This window comes from Lemur catta, chromosome 24 (assembly GCF_020740605.2).
Source record: "Lemur catta isolate mLemCat1 chromosome 24, mLemCat1.pri, whole genome shotgun sequence".
Taxonomy (NCBI): Eukaryota; Metazoa; Chordata; class Mammalia; order Primates; family Lemuridae; genus Lemur; species Lemur catta.
In genome coordinates, this window is record NC_059151.1 from 11,396,471 (window position 1) to 11,422,677 (window position 26,207).

At 40.3% G+C, this 26,207-nt stretch overlaps 1 long non-coding RNA gene across 1 annotated transcript; it reads right to left on the reverse strand.

The window, feature by feature from the left end:
- Positions 1-574: 574 nt before the first annotated feature.
- Positions 575-26,112, reverse strand: LOC123627337. The gene is made up of 3 exons (XR_006731242.1): positions 26,029-26,112; positions 23,888-23,970; positions 575-646 (listed from the first exon to the last, which is right to left on the reverse strand). It is a non-coding gene; the product is annotated as an uncharacterized LOC123627337 (long non-coding RNA).
- Positions 26,113-26,207: the final 95 nt, after the last annotated feature.

Below are 26,207 nucleotides of genomic sequence, written 5' to 3' on the forward strand. Positions count from 1 at the left end.
TCTGGCATAGAGGCCATCCTAACCTTAAACAAAAAATACCTCTGCAAAAAATAAAAATACTTCTGCGTGGACATCTGCCCACCAATTGCCTGTCCAACCTTGGACCCATACCACCCTTGTGATTGACTGCTGTAGCCAAGGGTAATTGTTTCAAAATAATTGTGTAATCCTCATTTTTCCTTTAAAAAACCCTTGTCTTCTTTTACCTCCCAGAATATATCCATTGTATTGTATTCCCATTGTGATGCTCAATCTTGAAAAATATCGTTTTCTTTTAGAGAGTTTCTCTCTCAGTTATTTATTTTTGAGACAGGGTCTCACTCTGTCACCCAGGCTGGGGTACAGTGGCCTGATCATAGCTCACTGCAGCCTCCAACTCCCGGGCTCAAACAATCCTCCTGCCTCAGCCTCCCAGAGTGCTCAGGCTGTAGATTTGAGCCACCCGCCAGGCTTCTGTTTGCGTTATTTAGGTTGACATAATCTGGTGTCAAGAAGCAGGACCTAAGTGAGCTAACCTTGGATGTATCAGTGACCCCCACTGAGCGCCTTTGAACTCTCCATAGCTCACCTTTTCTTCCCTGGCAAATCCCCTTTCAGATTCTTGGACTCCCTCCTTTCGGTGAGTTCTTTGGACGTTCTTTGGGATCTGTTTTGGATAATGACCACGTTAATAAAGGATCTTCCATGTTTTTTGAAACTATGTAAGACTTTATCTATTTATCTATTTATTTATTTATTTTTTCTTTTCTGGCAAGTTCTCTCTGGTACAAAGACATTTCATCTTTCTGGTGAGTATACTCTTGGGATTTCTACAGAATTTACATTCTGTCTGTGAAAACTTCATGTCTTTTCTGGTGAATTCACTTTTGTTTTTCTCTGCATGCCTAGTTTAATATTTTGTGCGTTCTGATGCTTAGGTTAAAATTTTTGTGAGCACTCTTATGTCGGTTTCCTTTTAGTTTAGTTACACACATCTGTAAATAATTGGCTCTTTCATTTTTTCCCCTGCTTGTTTCTGAACGTCTTCTGAGGGCAAAAATAAACATTCAGTGGTGGGCATGGGATGGCCAAGGAAAAGCCACAATGGCAGTCGCCACCATCTATGAGGGACCCTTATATGAGTGTCTCTGAAGAAAAAGTCTCCCATGTTAAGGTACATTGGTCATGGACAGGCAAGATTACCACTAGGGTGCCTGCCAGTCTCATGAAAATTTCTGTGCAGCTAGGGAAACCTTGGTCACAGGTCCAACAGTTAGAGCACAGGCAATCCACCAAGTATACAAAGAATCTTGTGCCAGGTACACTTGTCAAAGCGAAACACTTTGCTGAGACCCTTAAAGTTTCTTGACAGAGCTTGTAGAATTTTCTTTTGCTCTCTAGAGATTAATAAGATAAGGAACAAGATTCTCAAAATTCTAAGGCATTCCAAATCCTCTAGAACTCCAGCCGGCTACATGCCTTTTCCTCCTGTATATATTTAAATCAGTTGCCATCCTGGGGAACATTCAAACTCCCTAAGCTTGTTAGAAAACTGTAACTAAAGGGTTAACATGTAGAGCCTTATATGTTATCTTTTTCTTCTGCCTACTTTGAATCTGGGGGCTTTTCTGCTGGCATTAAGATACACTCACTGCTTCTGGAATTCCAGCCAAGATAGTGGGGGAAAAAAGAGTCTTGAAAGACTTTCAAATTAGTGGCTGTACAAGTTACAACTGTTTCATGGCAACCAACAACCTAGATACCTAAAAGTAATCTTTTGGAAATGTAAATTTAGGTTTACCTGGATAACAGTTGCTTCGGGCAATGGAATAGTTAATTGAAGAATTGATAATCTAAAAAAGAACTAGATAAATGTTTGCAAAAGCTAGGCTTTCAGATCCAACAGGTCAAAAGATTGAGCTCAGAGCAATAATATATCTCTATCCGGCATAAAAATTGCTTTGTCTGCCATGCGTAGGCCAGGAAAAGCCAAAAAACTTCAAATTAAAAAAAAATTATTCTCCATCCACATTGACTAATCAAGCAAATTAGACCAGAAAACAAAAGATAAATTTGTTACTAAAATTCAAGGCTGCTTGAAGATTTTGTTTTTCTTACAATTCAACTGGTCCTAGCAAAAATACAAAGATCTGAGGAATTAACCCCTAAATTTATTTGAGAATTAAAATAAAAGGGTAAAAAAGTTTTTTTTTTTTAAAACCAAACTGCTACAGAGATATAATTTGGATCCAACTAGTTGAGTTCATATCACTGTTTTACAATCTAATGACTACATTTTGAAATGGCAGCTATAAGATCTTTGCTTGTACATGCACGTGTTTATACATGTTATATGTTGTGTCTACATGGTAAAATCTGGCATAATTGACCAGAAATTCTGTAAGGAACTCTATTCAGATTGGCTTACAGATAAAGGAGCTTTCATTAAATTTATACTTAAAACTGTTAGACTATATAGTAATTAACCCCAATGCCTTTTGGTGTATGTGGCTTAAATAAATCTTTGACGAATAAGCTGGGTTTAAATTTGTTGGTAAAATAAAGATAAAAATGTCTTCAGAATTGTCAGCGTACATTTTTGTTTCGTTAGGTTTATTGCCCAGTTTTATATTTGTCTCTGCTAGGTGTTTTAAGGTGTCAGAGTTTGACACAAAGATCATAAAGCTATAAATCCAGTCTTAAAAGCAAAATGACTTTTGTGTAACTCTTTGATGAATAACACGAGTTTATAACATTGATTTAATGAAAACAGCTGTATCTGCAGAGTAATTGACAAAATATGCATATATTTAAGTCTCTCACTAAAGGTGAACACCGAACATGCACATGCTATTGAAATGGCTAACAGAGAGGGAAGTTGAAATAATGACTAACTCTGTGTAATATCTCAGTTTTCATAAGTAATCTAGAAATAATTGTTTAAAATAAATAAATTAGGCCAATATAAATGGAATAAACATTTATAAATGAACTCCTCACATAATTTGAGATTTTAAAGTTATGGTCAAGTAATAGGTACTCATTAAATGTCTGGTTTATTTCCAAATAAGATAAAATATGAGAACATTAATTCTGAACATAGATTCAGAATCACTTAAATTTTATAGAAAGATAAAAGATATTTGGGTCTGTTATTAAATATGTCCAGTTCCACACTGGAAAATTGTTCTATGAGAAAGCACATGTTCTAAAGATTATAAAATATATATTCTTGGAGTGTGTCGATGCATGACAGATTAAGTCAGAGTTTACCTGCTTCCTGGGTTTTCACTAGAAATTAAGGTTAAGAATTTAAAAATCTAATTAATGTATGCAATTCTGTATACATGCAAGATGTATAAGAAATTAAGATGTGTTTTGATGAGAAAAATTGTAAAGAAGACATGAGAATTTTTTTTAAAAAGGAATAATTTTATCTAAATTCAGAGGTTATTTAAGGTTATTTCAAAAAATAGAAATGAAATAGAAACAAGACAGAACAAAACCAGTAGGCAGAAGAGAGATTTGCAAAGAAAGTTATGAGTACAAAGATGTATTTTGGGTTAGGAAGGTTAAAAATAGAAGAGAATTTTTTTTTTTGTATGAGGGAGAATCTTGTGTTGTCAAAATGACAAGGAAAGAAAAAGGAAAGTAAATTTTTGTCCTAAAGTTAAACAACTGGTTGCTTAAGAAAGAGGAACTATGTATAGGACAAAACCGAGGCTCTGAGTGGGTTGTAGAAGTTCTGAGGAGGTTGTAAAAGGTTTGTGAAAGATGAATCCTATGAAAGAAATTCTGTGTGAAATCAAGTTGACTAAACTTAGAAGGGAATTATTTATAAGTGTTTCTGTGGCTCGCATGGTGGCTCACACTTGTAACCCCAGCACTTTGGGAGGCTGAGGCAGGAGGATCACTTGAGCTCAAGAGGTTGAGGTTACAGTGAGCTGACAGAGCAAGACCTTGTCTCAAAAAAAAAAAGTCTTTCTAAAGATTGAGTACAGATACATATATATACATATATGTATATATACATGTAAATATATGTGTTTATATATATATGTGTGTGTGTGTGTGTCTGTATATATGTATAGCCACTAAAATTTTGGTCCCCTATGTTAGCATGACAGAGTTTTCTGGGAGTATTGATCTACTCTTAGTAAAATTTATAAGAAGTTTTGATTTAGATTTTTCATTCTGAGATCTGTTTTTTCAAATTTTCAACCATTTTCTGAACTACAGCTCTTTTCAGTTTTACAGTCTCCATTCACCTTCCGTAATTCCAGGTTAAAATGCTCTCTTCTTCATTTAGAATAGTAATTTAATGTCTCAAAATAGAATTTTTCCTTTGAAGCTTTTCCGATTCATATGTTAGAATTTCAACTTTTGCTGTATCTCACGGCACATGATTTGCAGGTCATGAGTCATTGCCTTCAGCTCTTCCTCCTTTTCTTTTGGAGAAGGTACCTCTTTTTGTTTGGCTGGGATGATAACCCTCTCCTTCAACTTTCTTGTCAGCTCCATAATTTTTTTCTCTAATTCTCACTCTGCTGTTAGGACCTGATGCTGAAAATATTTGTCTTGAAGGCCTAGGAGAGCAATGTTTTCCTCCAGTATAACTTGATTCTAGGCTGGGTGCGGTGGCTCATGCTCGTAATCCTAGCACTCTGGGAGGCTGAGGCAGGAGGATTGCCTGAGCTCAGGAGTTCGAGACCAGCCTGAGCAAGAGCGAGACCCCGTGTCTACTAAAAATAGAAAGAAATTATATGGACAGCTAAAAATATATATAGAAAAAATTAGCCGGGCATGGTGGCGCATGTCTGTAGTCCCAGCTACCAGAGAGAGAGGCTGAGGCAGGAGGATCGCTTGAGCCTAGAGGTTTGAGGTTGCTGTGAGCTGGGCTGACCCCACAGCACTTTAGCCTGGGCAACAGAGTGAGACTCTGTCCCACAAAAAAGAAAAATGATAATTTCTTGTGCTTCATGTTGTCTTTATGAGGTTTTTGATTACTTAGGAAAACTGAGCTTTAAAAGATTTAGGGTATTTTTTTTTCTTTTTTCTTTTCTTCTTCTTCCACTTTCTGTGTTTGAAACATTTTTTTTCTTGGTAAGAGATGGAATCTCACTATGCTGCCCAGGCTGGTCACAAACTCCTGGGCTGAAGTGATCCTCTGCCTCAACCTCCTGAGTAGCTGGGATCGGGGTGCACCACCATGCCTGGCTTCTCCTTTTGAAATCTTTTGATTGTCACTTTGCTTAAGTGAATGAATATTTCACAATGATGTGGGATCCTATTTTGATCAAGTGTTTTAAACATTTTGACATCTTCGGCAGGTTTCCCCAGTATCAAAGTTCTAAATTCAGTCTTTTTGACCTAGAATTAACTTTGAGATTTTCCACTTGGGGCCCCTGGAGAGCCTCAAAGAATGTGTCTCTCATCTTGTAGAGATGTTAGTAATTAAGCTTGTTTGAAGTATCAAATTGTATGGGAAACATTGTCAAATAAGTAATGCTAAATCTTTTCTTTTTTTTTTTTTTTGAGACAGAGTCTCACTCTGTTGCCCGGGCTAGAGTGAGTGCCGTGGCGTCAGCCTAGCTCACAGCAACCTCAAACTCCTGGGCTCAAGCGATCCTCCTGCCTCAGCCTCCCAAGTAGCTGGGACTACAGGCATGTGCCACCATGCCCGGCTAATTTTTTCTATATATTTTTAGTTGTCCAGCTAATTTCTTTCTGTTTTTACTAGAGACTGGGTCTCACTCTTGCTCAGGCTGTTCTTGAACTCCTGAGCTCAAATGATCCTCCTGCCTCGGCCTCCCAGAGTGCTGGGATTACAGGCGTGAGCCACCGCGCCCGGCCAAGAATCCCAATTTGAAGTTAGCTAAATTCCAGACACAGGCAGGGATGCCTGGCAAGCTGGTAGTGGGGGCCCGGTAGGAGCCATCTGTACGAGGACAAAGTTCCCCCTTGGGAGAAATCACCGTACAGAAGACCAAGTCGGAAACAGTGAACTTGGTTGTAGGAGAGCCTTCCTAGGAGGAGAATGGCGCTCTGCCGTAGGCCTGGTGGCTGTCATTCAGCTCTTTCTCATTTACGAGTCCCCTGCGTGGGCATGTGGGACCTATGGAGAGTGTGGCTGGAAGTAAAAATCGAAAGTGCTGTTTGACTGAAAGCTGTAAACTGCTGGCACCGTGGGTTTGGATTCCTCCTTTGGGAATTGAATTCGAGAGGAAGGGAAGCAGCTTTCCTTCCTTCGGGGCCTTTGTTGTGGAGCTCGGGGAGAGATGGAATTGAAGAGAGGCTGGCAGGCAGGGCAGTGGTTGAGACCAGTAGGAAGTGCCACGCCTGGCAGAGCAGACACAGAAGCTGATGTCAGTCCTTGCGACGTCTGTAGGGAGCTTGGAGCCTGCAGTGCTTAACAACTGATGGAGAGGCCTCCCCAGGCACCAGCGGAACCCCGCATAAATTACCATGCCAATGGAGCAGGGCCAGATCCTCCCGGAAAACACAGCGCTGGTGGAAGAACTACAGCCCCAGTGAACATATATAAGACACTCACTGAAGATGCCTAAAACGCCTCCAGAAACTGAAGTTTCAAAAGGCGACCGACCGAAGTCCTGCATTATGCAGGGGATGCCATGAGCCTAGGACTGTGGGGTTATTGCGTTTAACGTGACCTTATTTGCATCCACAGTCTGGTGGAAGCTGGGCAAATGGAGATATAAAATAATTACAGAGATCAGAAGTCATTATTAGAAACTATTTAGGGGGCCAGCTGGGAACTTGCATCATAATAATTTAGATACAAATAGAAAGTGTAATCTCATTGGGTGGTCACAGGTTACAGTGTTGTATAAGTTCTTGTTTAAGACTAAATCACCCCGACTTTGGAAAATGTCTTTGGTCATTGTCTCATGGAAGTCATAGGGCCAAACCACGTCTGTGTGAGCTGGGGTAGGATTTTATCCCCAAAGGGAAAGGATATATTTATACTATTCCAAGAGCAATAGTTGCCCTATTTACTGTACTTTTAACAGGAATACTGAGCAAGCTAAGCCTTAAGATAGCTGTCTGCTCACAGCCCCTTCTAGGAGGTTCTTCCCGATAGTCCGATTCTAGAGCCTTACTTCTGCCTACAATTCTCTTCTTGTGTAAAATGACCCTGTCCCCTTAGCCACAATTAACATAAACAAGGGCAGTTGTCTGATCCAAGAAAAGCCAACCCATCATTCAGTCAATAACCTATGAGTTGACCTATCATGACATCTCTGTCCAAAGGGGATAATTGTGGCTAATTAGACTGACAAATATCCTCTTTATTTGGAAAGTGTTCACCTAGTAGTGAGGGCAAAATTTGGAAGACAAAAATTGAGGAAAGGTAGTTGGTAGAAGCCTACAACCAGAGAAGGACAAGAAGAAAGAAACTAAAGTAGATGCCATTATGCTGAGCAAAAAAAGAGGGTCACCTTATTGGTGGCATCCAGAGCAAGACAATGAGACACAGAATAGTTGAGTCTCCATCATGGTGGCACACACAGTGGAGTCACTGGAAGCTGACTCAGTTACTAGACCTGTAGGACATCGCCAAGGAACTTCCAATTCACAAGTCATTTCTGTCTCCTTGAGTCCTCACAGCTCGAGTAGGTCTCTACTCCTGTAACCTACCAAACTCTAGAGACCCCCACACTGCTGCAATGAATTGTATCAGCTTTAGAAAAATCAGTATCAGTTTGAATAAGTAGGAAAACATATTTGTTTACAAGGCATTAGTAATAAAGTTAGTAAAATGAGACTGAATCAGAAATCAAAATTTAAGAAACATAAATAAATATTCTCACTCTGTGGGTACTGAGGGTGAAATTTGAATCTGAGCTTCCAAGTGTCTAAGGCAAAAAGAAAAAAAAAATGAGAATGAAAAATATTTTAAAATATTTAATTTTTATATTCCTTATTTTCCCCTTGCTCTTCTTCTCATATAAGGAAGTAGTAGGGTCTGTGCTTTCTTCTTCGAGGTATAGGCTGTGGTAAGGGGGGCCATTGAAGTTGCCTGGACAACTGTCTGGCTTTTATTTTAAAAGGCTAAGCCTCAGTAGAGGAGAGAAGTTGCAGGTAGAGATAAAATGACTTGCAGAACGTTGAAGTGAAAGAACTTTGTGCAGTTTAGAAAAAAAGATTCTGCAGACTCAATCCTCATTGGGTTTTGGACTGGCGACCCAGATCATGCTTTCGGGTGGTATTGCTGGGGAGGAAGCAAGGAAGACCCCAGAAGGGAACGGCTGCAGGGTGCATGGGTATCCGAGCATGGCACTCTCAGCCTTGGCAAAAACATCCGTGCTGCAAACCTGGTGTGAAGCACTGCTGGACCTGCCGAACCCGAAGGGATGACACAGACAGAGCATGGCCAGGGCTACCAAGAGATGACCAATGACCAGTGGCCCTTTCTGTTACCTCCCGGATGCCCTGGCACTATATAAGACTGCACAGCCATGAACAACCCTGGAAAGATTGGGATCAAGCTTAAAGAATGAATGAAGTTGAATTGCCATATGCGTGGTAGAATCCGGGGAGAGAGGTGCTCAGAATCGGGAAGTATCTTGATGTAGGAGGTTTCTTTGTACATCTGTATCTGAGAACCGTGATTTCCATCTACTGTACTTGCATTGTCAGAAAAAAGAACGAGACTCACTTCTGAGTTTCAAATGAATCACAGTGACTGCAATGACAGGCTCTTTCAGATCACATGCCAAAATGACATGCTAGGGAGTCGTAAGTAATGGGGTTTGTTGTTTTTTTGAGACAGAGTCTCACTCTGTTGCCCGGGCTAGAGTGCCGTGGCATCAGCCTGGCTCACAGCAACCTCAAACTCCTGGGCTCAAGCGATCCTCCTGCCTCAGCCTTCTAAGTAGCTGGGACTATAGGCATGTGCCACCATGTCTGGCTAATTTTATATATATATATATATATATATGTATATATATATATATATATATATATATATATACACACACACACTTTTTAGCTGTCCAAATCATTTCTTTCTATTTTTAGTAGAGACGGGGTCTCGCTCTTGTTCAGGCTGGTCTCGAACTCCTGACCTCGAGCGATCCTCCCGCCTCGGCCTCCCAGAGTGCTAGGATTACAGGCGTGAGCCACCGCGCCCGGCCAGTAATGGGGCTTTAAAGTAAAGAAGACAGATGTCTGACTTCCAGCCAGTCTCCCCTTCCCCATTGGAACGAATCTGGGAGATCACGTGGGGTGTTGCCAGTTCCTGCCATTGTGTCCTCGCGCTGCTGTGCGGCTCCCTGCTGCGGTCCTGTACCATCCTGGTGACTCAGCTACTCTGTAGCTGCTGTTCCTGCTACCGAGCAATGAGCTGACTTCTCTCCATTGTCTTCCTCAGCTGGTGCCATTCATAGTTTCTGACTACTCTTGGCTTTTATTGTCTCATGGCCTCTGATCATTGCCTTTGCTCTGGGTGTTGGCTGGCTTTATTTATTCTTTTCATTTTTTGAATTCTACCCCCACAATAAACTGCTGACTTACTCTGTGTGTGTTATACACTCAGCTTTGCAGGAGAGAATATTGGTCCATTCATTCAGTCTGAATCATCTGCTTAGCCTTGTGCAAGCTGCAGCCGGAGCTAGTGGTTAAGCCTTTCTGAGTCTGCCTCGCAAGGAATTATAATTGTGGCAGACTCTATGAGAAGAAGAGTAGCTAACACTTACAGACTGCTAACCGTGGGCCAGATACTGTTCCAAGTGCTTTACAGTTATTCTGTTCGGCCTTTCAAATAATATTCCCACTTTACAGATGAGGAAACCAAGGTGGTTAGAATTAACCAGTATTTCCAGGGTCCCCCATCAAGTAAGCAGCAGAGCTAGGACTGTAGCCAGACATTCTGGCTTTTAACCACTGCCTGTCCAATTCAACATAATTTAAAGAAACTTTCATTGCAGTTGCTGTGTGTAGCAGAGTTTGGTGGCTCCTGACCACCAGAGATTCCAATTCTGTGTTCACAGGGTAGAGCTGCAACTGGGAAGCAGCAACCAAGCCAAGGACTATATGTTTTCCAGTCCTTTAGAATCTAAGGGACTGGAAATCTGGTTCTAGCCAATGTGAACAGAATTAATGTGCTTCACATCCAGGTCAAGGAAAATAAGTATCCATTGTGCCTTCCTCATGCTCTCTTCCCCTTCCATGGAAACCGTGGAACCCACCTATTTCAGATGGCAGTTCCATAGAATGAAAAGTGCCTGCTTCCCTGAATGACCAATTAGAGAAGAACTGCCCAGAACAGCTGCCTAATCAGGAACATCTACTAGACTTTGCATGAGGAAGAAAGAAAATTTAAGGCATTGAAATTTGTGGGCTGTTTGTTATGGCAGTTAGCTTACCAATAAGCAAACAAATATACCATGTAAAGCCCCATTTCTTATATAATATTAATATTTGTAAATTTGTTGATAAATATGTGGTTGAGATGTCCTAACCATATAAATATTTTGGACACCTATACTTAGTAAAATATCCCAAACAACTCTGGCGAAGTCTCTGGGAAGAAAATATTGTACATCTTGACTCATCTTTACTAAAGATTAATACATTATAACAGTCACTGACTCTTCTAGTCCGTATGTGTGGCCACATATGCAAATATTGCTCAATGCTAGAAAGATGTTGGAGCATCTTTTCCTGAAGCTTCGGGAATTATATGAATAATCAAAACTCTCCATTGGGAAGTTCTGTGAACTGCTTCCACATTTCCTGGAGCTAGATTCTGAAAGATCTAGGATAGCATATTTCCCAACGCTATGGGCTAAATTTTGTCCTCCCTCCAAATTCATATGTTGAAGTCCTAACCTCCAGCAACCTGAGAATGTGGCTATTCTAGGAGAAAGGGACTTTAAAGAGGCAACTAAAGTAAAATGAGATCTTATGAGTGGGCCCTAACCCAATCTGAGTGCTTTCCTTAACAGAAGAGATGAAAACACAGACAACTCAGACTGAGGGATGGACATTCGAGGATATAGCAAGAAGATAGCTCTCTGCAATCCAAGGAGAGAGGCCTCAAAACACATCAGACCTGCTGACACCTTGACCTTGAACTTCGAGCCTCCAGAACTGTGAGAAAATAAACTCCTAGTGTTTAAACCACCCAGTTCGTGGTAGTTTTGTTGCAGCAGCCCTAGTGAACCCGTACACCCCAAAAAGGCTCCCTGTCCCTCAGCATTGACGTTCTGCGTCTTCAACTCTCCTGTCGTCACAGACATGACCTTGCACAGCACAGACAGGACTCTTTATGTCTAAGCTGGCTTGTAAATATGGTGAATGCAAACATTTTTTGTTTTACTAATTCCATGAGCAAGAGCTCCCTGCTTCTATCCTGTGAAATCCCTTTGTATTAATATTAGGAGTTGCTCCTTTATGTTCTGAGTTGAGACAGATAATCTAACCCTTCTATTAAGTCAGGGATATCCCCACTAAGCTGTTGATTGCGTTTCAATCTTCGAATATCTCTAACAGTGTTAGTAAGAAAGATTCTTTAAATAATTACATGAATTGAGAAAATTCTTCCTAAGTGACACAGAAGAGAGAGACCTTATTATGGTAAATATTTTCTTTCAATATTATTAAATATTCCAGACTATTAGAAGCATAACATGATTCTGTTCAGGGGCCTCTATTTTTGTTTATTTTCAAAGAGGATAGAGGCCTTAGAAGAGCAGTTTCATTAATAACAGACTTTTCAGAGAGCTCCCCAAAAGCGTTTTATTGTCATCTCCTATTTGGTTTTTGTAAATTATAAAATAAAGTATTTAAAGATAATATCAATGCTTTAAATGAGATGAAATGACGTTAGGAAATGGAAGCCTATCCTGTTCCTTTCTATAAAAAATATCAAAATACACGTAATAAACAGTAATGAACATAAAATTATTGAGAATCCCACAACAAGCCTTATTATTTTTGTAGTAAAGACTATTATTGAAAAAAACTTGCCTAAATGCTGCAAGCGTTTTGAGAGGAAATATGATTTAACTGCACGCTATGGAAAGAGACTGAATTGCATTATTCAATTGCATTATTCATTTCCATGCTGATGAGACCGGGATACAGCAAAGTAGATGGCTTCAGCAATCCCAGGTTGCACGTTGCCACTTTCTGAATTACCAAGAGACATTTGATTAAATAGCATCATCCAGTCGCCACGGTCATTCTCACGACAGCAGCTGTACGCACAGCTGGAGGAAGTGGGCTTCTAACCAAGGCATCCTGACCTTGGTAGCACGTCTGACCTCTCCGTGGAGGCTTCCCTGCCAGCCCCCGCGGACCTCACCTCTCACCCTGCCTCCGGACGTGCCCAGAACAGAGCTGGAGTCTTGCCATAAATCAAGGCCCATGAATGGAAGTGATAAAATTCCTAATTTATATGCTACGTGGTGTGTGTTCCTTTGAGAGACATAAATATGCAAATAGAGTAACCAGAACATGCTGATATAAAAGGATCACTTTGCAAAGAAAAGCAGCAACAGAAATCGGTAAATTCACGTCGTGTGAGTGAATGTGCCAGCAAGCAATGGCAGCGGCAGAGGGGCTTGTAAAAAGCTGATATGTGTATAAATCAAACGGATGCTTTTCTTTCATTTCCAAACTGGTTTGGCGTGTGATGTCCTTGTCTTTCCGGCTATCTACTTGGAAGACACGACAGAGCATTCTGTTTAATTTGAGCCCAAACTGGAAGGCATGAAAGTACTTCTCCTTGCTTTTTTCCTGGGCCTCTCTCTTTGCCAAAAGGCTTGCTGTGAACAGAGGTGGAATATAAAAGGCTACTTCTTTATGTATGAATGTTATGTTCTGGGGTAATCAAGCCTCCATCTTTAGATCCTGCAAGCCTGTAGATAATGCATGATTTTCACAGTTCAAATGAGAAATAAAGTTCAGAATTTGCAATGAAGCTCTGGTGTTAATGTACATGTCAAATATTCTACAATTTATGGATATTTGTTTAACTCTAATTACTCAAAGTTTCCACTTCTTTTAAATTTCTCGCAAAGACTCAAGACAGAAAATCAGAATAGTGCTTATTTTATACATCTCCAAATCCACTTTTAAAAAAATTACTTTTGGTTCAACTTGTCTACGTGATCAATCTTCGAAAAAGTTTGTAATACATTGTACCATGTGTCAGCAGAAATCAATACAAGCTACTCTTCGATATCTCTTGCTAATGTGAATGGAGTAGCAGCTGATGCCACTTGCTGTTTTAATTTGTTAAATGGTATTGAGGGAAACCAGATGTGGAACACGTATTTCCAATTAAACTTTGTAGTGGTTGGTGGATGTTTATCTGAGGCATTGCATTTTAGATAGCAGAGTTGTATTAGCACAAAATTTGACTCAACTAATTTGAAGGCTGAATTGGAGAATGAAACATGTGTTTTCTATGAAAAATAGAGAAGATAGTCCCAGGAATTTGTTAGGCTTGTGAGTCCAGAACTCTTTCTAATGCTATTATTTAGAAATGTATGATGTGAAATTCTCCATCTTTAGTGAACTGAAATCCAGAACTTGTAATGAATTAAAAAGAAATAGAAAATTTTAGACAAATGATGTGGGCTTAATATTATAAATATATAGCATATTCTGTAAGTTAAACAAATAATATTTTCTTTTTTAAAATACCTTTTCCCTTCTTTTAAAATTATTTTTAATTAACATGTAATAATTGCCCATATTTATGGGGTTTAGTGTGATATTTTGATTCAGGTATACAATGTGTAAAGATCAAATCAACCTCTTCATTTTAAGAAAACATGTATTCATTAAGGGATACTGGAAAATACAGAAAAGTATAAAAAAAAATTGTCATTGTCCCACCAAAGATAGGTACTATCTATATTTGAGTATGATTCCTCTGTATTTCTTTATGCTTCTGTTTTGGGTTGTGTTTTATTCATTTATTTATTTGTATTTTACTTTATGTTATCTTATTATTTTTTTTTTAGAGACTGGGTCTTGCTATGTTGCCCAGGCTGGAGTGCAGTGGCTATTTACGAGTGTGAGCATAGTGTGCTATAGCTTTGAATTCCTGGCCTCAAGCCATCTTCCCGCCTCAGCCTGCCAAAGCTGGGAGTATGGGCCCACGCCACTGTGCCCAGCTCTGGTTGTGTTCGTTTTTATAAAATTTTTAAATTCTTGCCTTTTCAGTTAACAGCATATAATCGCATTTTTCTATGCTAATCCATACCTCTGCAAAAAAATTTAAAGGATAGTCCAATTTTCCATTATATGTGGGCTCCATGATTGATTTATCTAGTCCCAGATCATTAGACATTAAGACATAAGTTTTCACTTTCATAAAGTATGCGACTGCATCCTTATGCAAGGAAAATATTCTTAACTTTGAATTTTAGATTATTTATTTAGGCTTTTTATTCCAGAGGGGAAATAAGAATTAAAGATCTTTTTTTAAAAAGAGACTATGGTCAGAAATCTATGACAGTGCTTTGTTTTGTGGCACTCTTGCCAGCATTGAATAGGATCATATATGTGTATATGACTTCCTGTTAAACATGGAAGAATGACTATACGCATTTATCTTCTCTTCTATGCAAGCTTCATTCAAGAGGTAGTAAAAGAATAAAATATATGCCCAAATCCATAAGATAAAAGAAATGGGAGTGAAGACATGAGATTTGGAGCAAAGAAAGCTGAGACTGTAGGAGCTGACCAGAATAAAATGAAAATATGTAGACATTTTGCTGGGACTCCTAGCCCCTCCTTTCCAGAACACAGGTAGTCAGATATATAACGTTTTGGCATGAAATAGAATTATTTTCTTGAATTACAAGATCAAGAAAGAAGATTACCAAATAATAATATTTTGGGCTCTCAACACAAGCATCAGGTTGTCATCTGAAATACACAGAAACTTAGAGAAGACAAAGGATAGAAAATAGAGAAAACAGCATAGGAACCATATGGGACATGGAGAAGAAATTAAATATATGTGTAATTGGAATTTTTAAATTTTATTGTAAAATGGCAATTTATAATCTCACATATGGGGCATAAAGTGATGTTATGATTTATGAATACAATGTAGAATAATTAAATCAAGCTAATTATTTATCACCTCAAATACTTATTTTTTTTGGGTGAGGACATTTGAAACTTTTTCTCTTAGCAATTTTGAAATGTACAGTACACTGTTATTAACTTTATTCACCGTGCTGTGCAATAGGTCTCAATAAAAACCCTCATTCTTCCTGAGATTTATACTCTTTGGCCTTCATCTCCCGTTCACCCCTCCCTCCAGGCTCTGACCACCATTCAACTCTCTGCTTCTGTGAGTTCAATTGTTTTTGATCCCACATATAAGTGAGAACATGCAGTATTTTGCGTTTCTGTTCCTGGCTTATTTCACTTAGCATAATGTTCTCCAATTCCATCCATGCTTTTGCAAGTCACAGAATTTCCTTCCTTTTTAATGCTGAATAGTATTCCATTGTGTAGTACGTACCACATTTTCTTCATTTGTTCATCTATGAATGGACACTTAGGATGATTCCATAACTGGACTATTGTGAACAGAATGCAGACACCTCTTCAACATGCTGATTTCAAATTTGAGGAGTAAACATCCAGAAGTGGCATTATTGGATCATATGGTAATTCTATTTTTGGTTTTTCAAGGAAACTCCATACAGTTTTCCATAATGGCTGTACTAATTTATACTCCCACCAACAGCATACAAGAGTTCCCTTTTTTCCACATCCTCACCAACACTTGTCTTTTGTCTTTTTTTTTGAGACAGAGTCTCACTCTCTTGCCTGGGCTAGAGTGTCATGGTGTCAGTCTAGCTCACAGCAACCTCAAACTCCTGGGCTCAAGTGATCCTCCTGCCTCAGCCTCCCGAGTAGCTGGGACTACAGGCACGCACTACCATGCTTGGCTAATTTTTTCTATTTTTAGTTGTTTGGCTAATTTCTTTCTATTTTTAGTAGAGACAGGTCTCGCTCTTGCTCAGGCTGGTCTTGAACTCCTGAACTCAAGCAATCCTCCTGCCTTGGCCTCCCATAGTGCTAGGATTACAGGCGTGAACCACCACACCTGGCCTACCTTTAATTTTTTACTTTTGCTCTTTAATTCATAATTTTAAAATTTTTTCCAAATTGCTACCAAATTTTCTTGATTATTTATTCAATCATTCTTCCCTTTTACATTAATTTGCAATGTTTTTGTCATGCATCATATATGAGAAGGGGCAAGGAGAAACTAACTGCAAAGGGGATGAATCAGAATTTGAACTGAAATATTCTTATTTTTCCCACTTTATCACTCTGTTTTCTAGACTATTTTGTCCCAAAGGACTATATTATCATAATGGTGGCATCAATAGTTCTATATATGGTAGAATTAGGCTTTTATTATTTTTTATCCATAATTTTATGGCTATCTTTGCTTGCTTTAAAAAAATAAAATTTAAAATTATTTCACTATAAGTAACAAAACAATAATGACATACCTCACTGGTATTGTAATTATAACTAACCTATATATTAACTTGGGACAGACACTTTTTAAAAAGTCTGTTTAAAAAGACACATAAATATATGTGTCTTTCCACTTAAGTCTCTCAATAAAGTTTTCTAAATTTCTTCATGTTGATATTAATACATTTCTCAACATGCTACCTGTAGGTATTGTTTAAACTGCAATTGTAAAAAATATTTTTTTGCTATATTTCCTAGTTTATCTATTTTTTTTTTACACACACACCTCCCACCCCACCCCCCTGTTATATCTAGATGTTCTTAATAAAGGAAGAAAATCATCCTCTTAAAAGCAACTAACAGATGTTCATCAGCTAATATTGAGCATCCATTTGTGATATGGTTTTAAATGCAAATGTCATATTTTAGATATTTTAAGAACCTGTGTAATAATGTGCAAAGTAGGTGTGGGCGTTTTTTTCCCCCTAATGATTCCACATACACATTTTTAAATCAAGGACAACAGAAATTTTGTTATTCATACAATTTAATCAAAGCATCTATTAAAATGCATTTTGTTCTTTGTAATTTAATAAGAACAAGATGTCATTGCCCAGAATTATAAACAGCCTGTCATAATCTGGTTTTTAAAGAAAATTTTAAAAGTATATTGTGGATAGTCACTATGGAAATACAGTAAAGGAAATACTGACTTTCAGAGAGGTTTCAGCTAAACATGCTAATTCTATTGCACTTCATAAGTTAAAACTATTGTTGCAGATACAATTTACCATATTCATTGTTTATCGAACCCATGGATAGTGTATACAGACATGCAGGGATATATTTTATGTAGCTGATGGCTGAAATGTGCATTTGTGTGATTCCATTGTTCTGTTATTTTGTTACTCTGTACACACGTACATATAAAAACAAATGTACAAGTAGATGCATTTGTTTATTAATATTACTTATAAAAATCACTTTCTAGTGGAATTATATTGTGTATATGTTAAAATTAAAGCATTTCAATCAAGGTCAAGCTATCTCCTCAAAATAGGTCAGGCAATTTTCACAATGTCTGTGGGTCAGGCACTGGCTCCGCCCATAATTAAAAAAAAGTTTATTGTACTATGCACTAGAAAAATGCGTTAACTAGTAAACATATTTTTTTATAAATACTTTGCATAGGATGAGGCTGCAGTTCTTGAAACAATCTCAAACTTACAGAAAAGTTGTAAGTATAGTACAAAAATTATTTTTTCTTAATTGCCAACTTCATGCCCATCACCCCCTCATACTTTAGAGTGTATTTCCTACAACCAGAGTATTTTCCTACATAATCAAACGCTACCATAAAAATTAGGAAATTACCTTTGCTATATTATATACCATCTAATCCTCAGAGCCTATTCAAGTTTCACCAAATGTTTCAATAATGTCCTTCAGAGCCAAAGAGGATCCAGTTAAGAATCATGTTTTAATTTTGTCATGTCTCTTTATTCTCTTTCGGTCCTAGCTTAGTCAATTTGGACTGAGGGGCTTAAACAGTAAACCTTAAGGCCCCGGCGTGGTGGCTCACACTTGCAATCCTAGCACTTTGGGAGGCTGAGGCTGGAGGATTGCTTGAGGCCAGGAACTTGAGGTTGCAGTGAGCTATGATGACACCACTGCACTCTAGACCTGGTAAGAGAACAAGATGTTGTCTCAAAAACAAACAACAAAAAACAATAAGTGTTTATTTCTCACAATTTCAGAGGCTGAGAAATCCAAGATCAAGGTGCCCACAGATCTGGCGTCTGGTGAGGGGCACCCTTCCTAGTTCGCAGGCTGCTTTCTTGCCGTATCTTCCTATGGTGGGGGGAGAGACAGGGAGAGGAAGCAAGCCATTGTGCCTCGTTCTACACTCATGACTTAATGACCTCCCAAAAGGCCCCACCTCTTAAAATCATCACATTGGGAGTTAAAATTTCAACATATGAATTTGGGCGGGGATGGGGAGGGGGGACCCAAACATTCAGTCCATAACAAATCCAAAACATTACTTTAGTCTTTCCATTATTTTCATGACCTTACCTCTTTTGACAATTACAAGGCAGTTATTTGTATAAGGTTTCTCGATTTTGGTTTGTCTGCTGTTTCCTCACGACTGGATTAAGGTTATGCCTCTTTGGAAAGGGACATCACAGAAGTGACGCTACATTCATCTTATGCTGTCAGGTGGAGAGCGCAATTTAAATTTGTCCCCTTGGTGAGGTTTATTTTGATTACTTGAGTAAGGTGTTGTCTTCCTGGTCTGCCAACTCTGAAGTCACTTTCCCCCTTTATAATAATTAATAAGCATTTTTTGGGAAGTACTTTTGAATCATGTAAATATTCTATTTCTCATTAAACTGTCGATTTATTCATTTATCATTTTATATCTGTAGGACTCATCATTTCCTGTCAGTATGAAATCATAGCCTATTGCAATGCACTGTAATCTATTATTATCATTATTTATTTTGATGCTAATATTCTCTGTGATTTGGACCCTGGGAGCCTCTTGAAGCGTACTTTTCCATTTTTTCTTTGTTTTACATGTCCCCAAAATTCTTTGAACACTTGCTTATTTTCTGGCACAAGATGTTCCAGATTTTGTACTTTCTTGACCCCAGATGAGAGACCAGTCGTTTCTCCAAGGTATCGTGGTTCGTTTAAGCAGAGTCTGATATTCAGAAGTTGAGATCTGAGCGGTAGGTATGATCCTTGCTAATGAGATGTTTCAGGTCTCAGACTTGCTCAGTCGACAGATCTGGGGAATGCATGTATTTACATACACACATATAACCATAAACTTACACATTCACATCTATATTTAGGTCTATATCCATCTACATATATTGCAAACCATTGCTCATGCCAATTCTCCCAATTCCAGTTCCACACTGCAGTTTGTTTTTGTTGTCTATATTTGTAACTCCCTTCTCTGAAAGTGAGAAAACTGACCTTAGTTATCCTGAATGTATTTATTGACTTGATCAATATCTCCATGTAAAACCAATCCCCAGTGCTGTGGCTCAGTCTCCAGATGATGACTGTCTCACCTGGCTCAGGCTCCAGCGCCCGACGCCTGCCCCGTTCCTCATGGACGCCCTCCTCACAGCAGTCAGGTTCTGGCTCCCCGTGCTGGTTTACCCGGGGTGGGGGTGCCCTCCTTACCCCATTAGGCTCTGACGTTCCGTGCTGAGCTCCCCGTGTGGACACCCTCCTCATCACACTCAGGGCTGACTCCCCTCGCCAGGCTGCTCCTCCGGGGGGATGCCCCTCTCACCTTCCTCATGCTACGCCACCCCAGCCAGGCTCATCGTGCTGCAGAGCTGACCTTGTCACCGTCACCGTGCTGAGGCTCTGACACCCTACTCCAGGCCATCATCCCCTGCAGGCGGACACCCTCCTCACACTGAGTGTTGGGGTCTGAACAGGATGAAGAGGGGATTCCCGAAGACAGGCAGCCTGGTGCAAGCGTTGGAATCTGAGCTAGGTGAGGGGGCTGTCGGGCTCTGATGCTCAGCCTCGGTGCTGAGCTGCCTCCTTGCAAGGACCCCCCCCCCCCCTTATTGAGCTTCTGATACTCTATTCTGAGCTGCTGCTTGGACCCCAATGCTTTCCTCACCACTCTTGAGTTCTGACCCCCCTCCTCCTCCCTTGGTGTTACAGACTGAGATCCTCTTTTTTTTTTTTTTTTTTTGAGACAGAGTCTCACTCTGTTGCCCGGACTAGAGTGCTGTGGCGTCAGCCTAGCTCACAGCAACCTCAAACTCCTGGGCTCAAGCCTCAGCCTCCCGAGTAGCTGGGACTATAGGCATGCACCACCATGCCTGGCTAATTTGTTCTATAATTTTTTCTATATATATATATTTTTTTTAGCTGTCCAAATCATTTCTTTCTATTTTTAGTAGAGACGGGGTCTCACTCTTGCTCAGGCTGGTCTCGAACTCCTGACCTCAAGCGATCCTCCCGCCTCGGCCTCCCAGAGTGGTAGGATTACAGGTGTGAGCCACCGCGCCCGGCCTGAGATCCTCTTGAAAAAACAACTAAATGGGAGGACTTGCTCTTTCAGACATCAAAACTTATAAAGCCACACTAACTAAGGCCATATGGAGGCAAGGGGTAGCCAAATGGACTAATACACAATGTCAAGACATGAATCCACTCCTATATGGACCCTTGATAGAAGATAAAGATGGCATGAGGAACAGAGGGGAAACGGTGGACTTCAATACATGCAGCTTTCCTGTCCTCTTTAAGAAATCATTGCCTTCAACAAGGTCGTGAAGATATTTTCCAGTGTTGTTATCTAGAAGCTGTGTTGTTTTACCTCTCACAAGTATGTCTAAAATCCCTCTCAAATCAAGTCTTTATGTAGCTATCCATACAGGAAAAAGAAAAGAAATGTGACCCGTGCACGGAAGTCTCAGGGCAGCCAGACCTCTTACATGGTGGCTGGGTACCCACTCAGAGGGCGTGTTCCGAGAGGGGTTACAGCTGAAGCTACAGGTCTCTTATGGCCTAAGCTCAGAAGTTTTAAAACCCACTTGATCCAGGGCTGTCTACATGGGAAAGACTGAGGTGGAGAAGCAGCAAACCCTCATGTAGAGCCGTATTTGCTTCAGAATGGTACAGAAAAGGGTCAGTTTCTCAGCCAGCAAGTCCGTATTATAAGCAAGCCAAGTGGGATTTTGGAAGCAGGATTTCAAGATAAAGAGCTATTGGCTGTGTTTACTAAGGAAGGTCGATGTCGCCACAATTTGGTCAGAGAATGGGTCTAGTCTGTGAGGTGGTTAGAGAATGGGGATAGCAATGGGGTGAAGGTAGCATTTGGCGACCAATCCCTCCAACCCCCATATATGGGAAATGGGACTCTTGAAAAACTTCTATGTTATCAATGGGACCTTAACAGCAAATACAGGGAAAATGCTTTAGGCGTTTTAGCCAACGTAAGTTCAATCTTAAGGCATTATTGAGAAGCCAAAAAAAAAAAAAAATCAACTGGATATTAGGTTGCATTGGGATATGTATATTTCCTTCATTTATTGATATATTTATTCTACAAATATTTATCAACTGCTGTAGCAAAGACTGGCTAGGTGCCGATCAAACCAATTTTCTTTGATTCCCAAGGCCACAGTTGAACTACATTTTCTAGCAACCCTTGGAGGAAGGTGTGGTCAGTGACTGCATTCTGGCTAGTATGGAGGAGAGGGAAGTACACTATTCTCAGGTTTGGCCCGGCAAATTTCATGCACGATCCTCTGCACTCACGTGCCAGTCTATCCTCAGGTGAGGACTCCAAGAAGTTTGGAGGTGGTGGAGCCACAGGATGGATCTAAGATCTTTGACTGACTGCTACAGCAGGGCTTCCTTCACTGACCTATAGCTGGCTCTGACATAAGAGAGAAATAAACTGATTTTTGTAAGCTCCTGAGAGTTTTGGGGTTGTTTGTTACAGCAGTTAGTCTTCCCTGATTAACACAAATGCAATGCCTATTCTGCGTCAACCCCCATTCTGGGGACTAGGGATACAATAGGAAACAAATAAGAGCTGAGGTTCCTGCTCTCACAAGACATACCTTATACAGGGGAAGCAGATGGTTCACAGTGATAACTTGCATTAGTATGGTACTTTATGGATTACAAAGTGCTTTCATGGGCACCAACTCATTGGATTTTCATAACAATATTTTACAGACAAAGAAAAAGAAGCTCAAAGATACTAAGTGTCTTGCACAAGATAAGGAGTTAGGAACCAGACATATGAATTAGGCTTTTCTGACTCCCAACCCATTGTTCATGATGCTTCTCAAGGATAAGGATGTGACAGAGAAAGGAATGTGCTAGTCTTTGCCAGAAAATTCCATTAGTCTTTATTTTTTATTTTTATTTTATTTTTTAAAATAATGTATTATGCAGAAGTGTAAGAATCGTTATGGCAGCATTGATTGTAAGAGCAGAATATGGAAAACAAAGCAAATGTCCATCAGCATAATACACATGCTGTGAAATATTCAGAGAATAGAATATTACACGGTAGGAAAAATAAAGAAATTAGACATATGAGCGTCAGCAAGGATGAATTTCACGATCGTGATGAAGAATGATGATGGCAAGATGAAATACAGTATGACGCTATTACCAAGTTTTAAGATATTCATGGGAATGATACATACCAAATTTAGGATAATGACTCTTTTTGCAGAAGAGGAAGAAGGGGAATACAATTGGGGAGGGGTACACCAACAACTTCAACTGCATTGGCCATATTTCATTTTTTAAGCCAGGTGGTGGGCGCAATATTATTCTGGATTATCTCCCATTTGTCACCCTGAATCCATTTTCCACCCTTCTCAATTCCGCCGTATTCCCTGAGAAGCTGGTTTGTGTGGTCTACTGTGGGATCAATGGGCTCCTTGTCCTTCTAGCATTCAGAACATTGGAAAAAGGGAGGAGAATGAGGTCGCAGCTTCCTGACCTTAGGGTGGCCTTGGGCTGGCCCAGTCTTTTAAGCAGAGGTCACGTCTCCCATTTGGAAGCCCTCTCTACCCCGCCCACTGTGGGTTTTGGCAATTGCTCAGTCCCTTACTCCTTCGGGCCTAGAAATGAAAATGTTGTCCCATTGTTAACACTCACTTATGGGCCATTTCTTACGGTTTTCCGTAAGCCCCTGTTCATGCCTTGGTATATAGTCCATTCATTAAACTCTTCACTCTTTTCAAATTACCCAGCTTGAGAATACCATCTGTTTTTTTCTGGGTTCTGACTGATGGAATATTCTCTCTCTCTCCAGACATACACATCTTTTTTGCATATTTGAAATAATTCATAATTTGCAAAAAAGTCAAGAAGGAAATTACTGAGCACCTATTAGAAGACAAGTGTTGTGGTCAGGTTAAGGTTTGGGGATAGAGAGAAAAACAAATTAAAGCACTTATTACAAGGAAGTCCAGTCTAGTAGGAAAGACAGGAGAACAATTAAAGGCAATGAAATACAGTGGCTAAGAGCATGAATTTGTAGTCAGACAGACCTGAACTCAATTCCAGGCTCAGTTACCTACTGGCTATTTGACTCTGGGCTAAAGTAATACTGGTAACTTCTGGGTAGTTGTGATGATTAAAACACTATGTATGAGAACATGGAAGGGGTAGTCCGAGTGCAGTGGTGTTTACAAGTAGTGGATCATAACCGGTTACAGATTCCCTTGCTCCTTCTCCATTCCTACTGTTTCACTTGACCAGTCTTAAAAAAAAAAAGAAGAAGAAGAACATGGAAGAATGAAACAGCAGTGTTCAGGAAACCATCAGCAGTTGGCCATCAAAGGCCTACGCATGAAAAACAGGGAGACAGGAGGCCAGTGCGTTAAGCAGGTGGTATACTTACAGTGGTTTGCACTTGATCCTGTAGGTAACGAGCATCTAGAAAGGATTTTTAAAACTTTCTTTTATTCTGAAATAATTTCAAACCTGTGGAGAAGTTGCAAGAATTGAAAAAAGAACTCTAGTATATGCAGGTTCCCCAACTATTGACAATCTATCACATTCATCATTTGTCTTACCATTCATTTTCTGTCTCCCAGTGTGTGTGTGTGTGTGTGTGTGTGTGTGTGTACGGCTACAGTATAACTGTCAAATCAGGGAATTTTTAAGGATACATTACAACCTAATTTTCTTTATAGTAAAAATATTTTTTTCTTCTGGTCCAAAATCCAACCCACGATCCTGTGTTGCAATCAGCTGTGAGGTCTTTTTAGCCTCCTGGGATCTGGAAGCGTTCCTCAGATCTTTGTTTTTTGGGACATTGGCATTTTGAAGAGTACAGGTCAATTATATTTGAGTGGAATGTCTTCAGTTTGGGTTTGTCTGATGTTTCCTCACGATTAGATTCAATCATACATTTTTGGCAGGAACCCACGGAAGACATACTGTGTTCTTCTCAGGGGTTCATACACAGAGGTGTACAAAGTTGATTTGTACTATTATTAGTGATTTTCACTTTGATAACGATTAAGAGACTAGCTGCCAGGGCTCTCCACTGTAAAGTTACTAGTTTTCCCTTCTAAATAAATGTTCTGAAGGGAGTTACACTGAGATACATAAAAATATGGCAAACTGTATAAAGAACACAAATGGAAACTCTTTGATACAGCAATTCCACTTTTAAGAATATATCCTAAGTAAATAAGGACATATGCAAATTTCTAGCTAAAAGGATATTCACTGAAACTTTGTTTATAAGACAATTAAAAATAACCCAAATGTCTATTATGAGTGGATTTGATTTAGTAGATTATCCATATAATAGAATATTATACAGCTATTAAAATTACGTGGTAAAGATACATTTAATGATAATAAAGAAAGTTCATAGCATAGTAATTGAAGAAAGCAGGTAGCTAAACTGCATATGCTCCAGTTTTTTAAAAATACTTTATATTGACATGTACACATATGTATCACATACATATACACATGTATACATACATATATGGCTGTTGATTTTTTCTTTTAGCTTATATGTACACAAAAATTTTCATTACTAGATTTTATTACATTATATGTATTGCTTATATGGTAAAACAAAGTTATTCAAAATAAAAGTAGTATGAGCTTTTCTGGCCTATTAAATATGGAAGTTTTAAAAAGATATGATTAGATAACAAAGTTTACAGTATTCAGTTGATGTTCAATCAATACTAGTTTCTTGGCGGGCGCGCTGGCTCACGCTTGTAATCCCAGCACTCTGGGAGGCCGAGGCGGGAGGATCGCTTGAGGTCAAGAGTTGGAGACCAGCCTGAGCAAGAGTGAGACCCCGTCTCTACTAAAAATAGAAAGAAATTATGTGGACAGCTAAAAATATATATAGGAAAAAATTAGCCGGGCATGGTGGCACATGCCTGTAGTCCCAGCTACTCGGGAGGCTGAGGCAGGAGGATCGCTTGAGCCCAGGAGTCTGAGGTTGCTGTGAGCGAGGCTGACGCCACGGCACTCTAGCCCGGGTGACAGAGCGACATTCTGTCTCAAAAAAAAAAAAAAAAAAAAATCCCAGTTTCTCTCTCCTCCCCAGTGACAGGAGGTATTCAAGCACAAGTTAGAAAGTGCAGATCTGACATGTAGATTAAAAATTAAAAAGACTTAGGCAACAGGTTAGCAACAGACGACGTCTCCAGCTTTCGACTCCGACACTCGAGGGTGCACACACGCCCCCATCTCCCTCTCAGTCGACCCCCTGGGATGACACAAGCCACCGCACCGAACACCCACTAAACGGTGGCCGTCGCGCCGCCACTCCCAGTACCCAGACCGTGCACGGGGGCGGTGGGTGTCACACCACGGCGAACCGAACCGGCTCGAGGGCGGGCAGGGGCCAAGCCCGGCCGACCGGCTCCCCGTCGGGAACGAGCGCGGGGCCTCGGGCCTCGGAGCGGGCGTCCCCAGGAGAGCGAACTTGCGAGGGCGCGCGCCGCTTGCCCGGGCCGGGGCGGCCGGGCCGGGGTCTCCGTCAGAGGACGGGCGCGTACTCACCTCTCAGGCAGCGAGCGGCGCGGCGCCAGGGCCGCTCCCGCCCGGCCTTCGCCACGCGGCGCCGGCAGGTCGCACTTGCCGCCGGGCGACACCGGAGGGCGCTGCGCGGGCGGAGGGCGACGCCGGCCCCCACGTGCGCGCGGCCGCCGGGCGCGGGGCGGGGCGGGGGCGGTGCTAAG